The following is a 6178-nucleotide window of genomic DNA, read 5'->3' on the forward strand; positions in this document are numbered from 1 at the left end:
GACGACGGGCGAGGCGGCGTGGAGCTGGGCCTTGGCCTGGCTTCGGCTGGGCCGGCCTAGTTCGGGGAGAAGTTTTTTTGTAAATAAAAATTTTTCTAGAAAAACAAAAATAATGAAATAAATAAAAAAATATTATATAGGCATATAATATATCAAAATTTTCAAAAAAATATTTTCTACGACATGAACATTATTGTACCTCCAAATAAAATCCACAAAAATTCAAATAAAGCAAAGAGTGCTACTGCCCTACTAAAATCCAATAAAATCATTTTAAAAATAACAAAATGATTTCAAATTAATTTCTCTGCAATTTTCTGATGTAGGGAATCATTTTACCCTAATTTCCATATATTTTATTTTTGGAGAATAATAATTTGAATAAAAACCAAATAAATTCAAATTGAAATTAATTTTCAAAAGGACTTTAAATTTGATTCTTTTAAACTTCCAACTCATATTTCATATTTTTTTGAAGAAGTCATTTTATCTTCTCTCATGAAAATCATTGAGTTGCTTATAGTTTCTGAATTGGAAATATTTTCGAATGAAATTAAAATATTTTCAAATACCCTTTTCATCTAATTAAATGGAAGAAGTCATGTCATCTTCTCTCGAGGGTTTTGTATTTGAAAAGAATTTGAATTCACGGAGATCAAAATGCAAAAAGGTGAAAGTTTGGGAAAGTCCTTTTATTCCGTCTCATTTAACTTTCAAAAAGTTTCGAATATCACTCACTTTCAGTCAATCAATCACACAACAATCAAACAAACAATCAAATCTATCTATTTATTATAACATTCCAAAATTTAGAATTTTGGGATGTTACAAACCTACCACCCTTAAAATGAATCTCTTCCTCGAGATTCAGTGAGGCTAGAAAGAAATAGGTTAGGTTTGGGGGTCTTCTCAAAATCCATCGATCATCTCCGGGGTCTGGGGTGCTACCGCCCTTAGAAGCATGGTTATTGTTCCATCAAAACTCATATACTCCATCCTTATTGTTGATATTGTCGGTCTTCTCAGATCCTCGGGAAAATTCTTTCTCTGGGCACTTCCGGTAGTGGCATAACCTTTACTGCAATTCTTCTGTCCTTTCATCTTGGTAAGGTTATTCCGAGACTGGGTCTTCTTAGCTGACGGGTCTGGCGCCAATACTAAACAACTATCAATATCTCATGGTAGTCATCAATTTATGGTTTCACCTGCGGGAAATGGGTCTAGTTGATCCTCACCGTATAACCTATGGTTGGCAAAAACTGCCTTGTACAAGGGAAAATTGCTATTCCATTCTAAGGTTCAAACAAGGTTTTTATTGTCGTCTCACTACTATAGGTAAGTCTCTCAGATTTACCATCCCATATAGCAAGGCGAATAATAAGAGTAAGTCGGTATGGTGATCAATCCATCCCGCACCCATATCATTACCTTGTATATGGTTTAGCGAATCTCGCATTCTAACACTCGGTCATCCTCACAAGCATTGCAGAATTTCTCTTGTCGATGAACCAAGTTCGGATAAATCCATGGATTCTGCAAGCCAGACAAACATCTATCGTTCCTTCCCAACCCTCAGGTTTTGCGTAACTCCTATAAAATCGTCTGTCGATAAAATCATAATCGTCTTCCAGGGTTTTTCCTTCAGCAAGATTGTGCTTGCTACTTGGCAGGTCCTGGGCCTGTGGGTTATGGCCCATCTCATCACTGTAAACCTTGAACTCATCCTCGGGGCAACTGATCTTCAATCCAACATCGAACTTCCAGCTTCTTAGCATACTTAAAATCCATCCAATTGTATTGTCTCCCTTCCTTCTATTGGTGCCAAACTAAAACGTGATTACTCAGACTCATCATAGAATTGCAATTGCTCCATACTTCCAACATTCTACCTCGTTTATATCTAATAGTACTTCATCTCTTCATACTCCTGGGGATATCGAACATATCAAGATAAAACTCGTACTTATTTTGTCCGAAATTCACTTCGTGGAATATCATAATCCTTTCCAGGGGTCAAGGGTTCTCACAGGGTACTACCACCCTTAAAATGCTCCAATTCCTCCATAGACCATATTTCTCATATCTTCGAAAATGGTCAAAACTTTCTTCATAGAGTAACAACTCATAAAATCCAAATTAGTACCAATGATGCTAACTTTATTGCTTCTCAAATTATTACAATCTCCTGCATTTCCATTACAGGCCTCAGTTCAACACCTCAATACTGAAAAAGAAATGTTCCCACTACTACTACTATATTCCTTTTTCGTCACAACTATTTAGCACGTGTCTCCTTCTCATTGGTACAATCTCTGGCAAAGTGCCCAGCTTTATTGCAGCAGAAACATAGTACTTCTGACAAGTCTCGTGGTTTCCTTATGATAATATAGCCTCCTTGGGTCCTTGGCTTCTTTTTGGGCAATTGCTGAGGTAGTGCCCTGACTCCTTGCACCTATAACAGGTGATATGACTTAGATCCTTCCTGGAATCCAATCTACTTCTCTTCCTGGACTTTTCCGTTCCAATCAGGGCTTCTATTTCCTGTGGATCATACTCTACTTCCTCTGTCGGGAATTCTACTTGATCCCCACTCATACAATTCTGGGACATGTGTCCTTCTTCTCCACATGAATAACATGACTTAGTGCATGGTTTAATTGGGTCTTCTTTGGGTGTGTCCTCCACCTCTTCCTTCATCACAGATTCCTCTAAAATTTCCATGAGGATTCCTTTCATTGCTTCTTTCTTCTGTTGGATGGTTTTTCAAACAATGGGGTAAACGTGACACTGGGCAGGGTAGTGGGTAGTCCCTTCACATAAGAAACAAGTAATCTGCCTAGTTGGGCATTCTTCGGTTGGGTGACTTTCCTCACAATAAGGGCATTCGTCCTTATGTTCTTTATGGCCGTGTCCTATTTCTCCACAAAGCTTGCATGCACAGGGTTTCTTCATATCCTTTCCATAAGGCTTCAATTTCTGGGACACAAGATGAGACTTTAGCAAAGTCAACTTAAATTCTTCCCAAGTGGTTACTTCTTGCCATCCATTGATGGTTTGGTACATCCTCCACCAAGTAGGAGCAACTCTTACAAAGCACTGAAGAGCATGCTAGGTCATATCCTTTTTGACTATAGGGTTATTCTCCATATGATCCTCCATGTTCTGAATCCATCGGTCTGTCTCCAATTGACTCATCGGTCCAGAAAATATGAGTTCATCTCCATTCATCATCTATTGGGTCCATGGGTTTGGGGTGGGATAAGAGAGATAGAGAGGGATATAGACAATGCAAACAATAGTTTTGAAAAGACAGATTTTTTTAATGTGGCTGTCGGAAACACATCAAACAAATGACAGCTCACAAACGTCACATCTAACGTAGGTATAAAACAGGGGTTTGGTCTTCTAAAGGTCAATAAATATTCAACGTCGCCAAACTCTTCATGTCTCCGATGGCTTCTTCCGATCGTACTTGTCCTTCTCAAGTTCTTTTGCCAGATCCTCTCTGTTGACGCGAAGTCTCTCGTGGCGTCCTTTAATAATTGCATTCCAAACTCCTAGATTTCAACATCCTTGGCATGAACCATAGTCCTACCGTCCTTCAGTTCCTGCGTATCTCCGGTATCTCGAGGTTTTGCTCCTCTAGCTTGGCTACTTTCAACTTCTGAGACATGAGTTCTTCACAAAATGCTTCCTTATCTAATACGGCTTCCTGCAGGTCCATCCTAAACTTCCTGATGTAATATTCCAGATCCTGGTGATACACCAGCTAAGGTTAACACTTCATCTTGCTGATAGGTGTTCCATAAGCCTTCTTGTAATCCAATCCTTCCAAAGAAATGCATGCTTAACTCAGCACGGTGACAATAGCATCAGCGGGTGATGACATCATGGATAACCGTGTTTCTTCTCTTGTCATTTCCATGAGCTATCATTCCATAGTTGATATCTCCTGCCTTAGGGTTTTCTTGAAAAAAACTTTGAGTTCTAATGCTCCATGTTCCAGTCTTTCTCCGATACACCTTGATCTCGGGTATTGACAGCTTCCATATTCTGCCAAGTTCCATAAGGGTAGCCTTCCTAGGTCATACAAATCTGGAAATTCTTCGGAGCCTCCACTTCTCCTAGTCTTCAGAGTCTTCAACAGTTGTAGTTTCCATTATCATAATGTATGGTAAAATACTCTTCATTCGGAATGGTCTTAATTGTCCGATTTCTTGTACTTCTTGGAGTGGTCTCATCAGTCGAATCTTCGAGTGGTCAAAAGGGGAAAGGGGTATAGTCTCACAAAAAGGGAAATTTGAATAAGCTCAGAAAAGAAGAGAGGTAAAAGATCTTTTTGAAAAACAAAGTTTTAGAGAAAATCCTTCCTATGGGTTTGCCAGTTTCTAGGGTCACCTCCTACAGTCAACATGTGCTCTGATACCATCTTGTAGCGACCCGACCTCAAACGGTCAAGTCTCTGTGTTTAAGTGTCATCCCTGGATCGGTATGCTAACACACACAGTACTCGAGGATTTATAAGAGAGGTAAATCACATGGATAAATAACGTAAATACTATTACCTCAATCCAAATAGCGGAAGTAACAACAAGGTTGTGGATTCCCATCAACACCAACGGCAAAGTTGACTGTAGAAATCGTAACCCTAATGTATCACTTACTCGTCGTAAGATCCTGCAACATGAGATGTTGTAGCCACAAAGGGTCAGTACATTGAATGTACTGGCAAATTCACACCATAAGATAATGATGCATAATAGCTATCACTACATGCATATATGGCTGGTGGAAAAGCTCTATGGTTATAAGGTTTTTTGCGAAAAGCCAATTTTTCCCTACTGCAAAAGGAATATATTTTATTTAACTACAAAGTTTGTTGAAAACATTGAGAAGGTAAACCCCCTCTCAATCCCAATTAAAAGTAATCATTAAAAACCCAACAAATTATTTATGTAACGTGATGAGATCAATATGATAATCCAAGAATCAGATACTCAAAACGTCCATAACCGGGGACACGGCTAACCATGATTAGTTTGTACACTCTGCAGAGGTTTGTGCACTTTTCCCCACAAGACTCGATCTCCTCCGTTGGATTTCTCGCACTACATGGTGTTTGAGAAACGGATGGCCAAGACATAGTATTTCAGAAGCGTTAGCACCTTACGATGGGTAGACCGGTACACCTACATCCCCTACATCTGCTAGTCTACCACTGTAAGAGTTCACACGACTTAATCAACTATGCTAGAGCCCATAATAGCTTGTGGCTGCACACGGAAGTTTCTAGCATGAATAATCTTATGATCCCTTTGAGCCTGGGTGGCAGTCCATAGGAGAATCACACGGTACCCCGGGATTTCCAAAAAATACAGGCAATCACTGGATTCCCCAGGTGCCTCAATCCACCCAGATGTGTATTTAAGTTGCCACCTTAAGTTGGACCATTAATTTAACAATCTCACAACTGTCATGGATTCACTCAAACCCAATCCACGTCTACAAGCATAGCATGTCAATATAAGCATAGCATAATAGTAACTCCCAAGGTTTGAATGCAGGGCAATTCGTTCCTACCTCATCAAGTACTTCCCAAAACCCACATGTTATCAATTCCTAACCATGCAATGTTTGAGGGTTGAAACTAATGCATAAAAACTGGGTATGAAAGGGATGAAGATGATTCACACTCAAAACTCTTGATAGTTCTACTTGTCACACTCCGGTGAATCTATCGTAAGCAAGCAATAGTAACCACACATAAGCAATCACTCAAAAGATCGGAAAGAACGAAGAAAACAACTCGAAAAACAACAAAACCAAGCAAATAACTCTTGCAACATAAAACAATTTCTAACAGTACCAAAATTATGTGAATTTGGCCTTATCAGAAAGTTTAGGTCAAGAGCTTCGATTTGCAAAAAGAATCAACTCAAACGGAGTTATAAAACTCAAGTTATGATCAAACAAAGTTTGAATCTAAATCTGTTTGAAACCAAATTTGAAATTTTCAAAAACATTTTTGAGTTGATTATCTGGATAGAGGGGATCATAACGAAGACGTGGGCATTGGTTTCGTTGGATTTGGACAAACGAGCTAAAAGTAATGATCGTTTGAAGTTCGGGGACTAAACTGTAAAGAAAGTATTTGCATTAAGATCCCTGGCCGAAATTA

Source organism: Triticum aestivum, chromosome 6D, assembly GCF_018294505.1.
Source record: "Triticum aestivum cultivar Chinese Spring chromosome 6D, IWGSC CS RefSeq v2.1, whole genome shotgun sequence".
NCBI lineage: Eukaryota > Viridiplantae > Streptophyta > Magnoliopsida > Poales > Poaceae > Triticum > Triticum aestivum.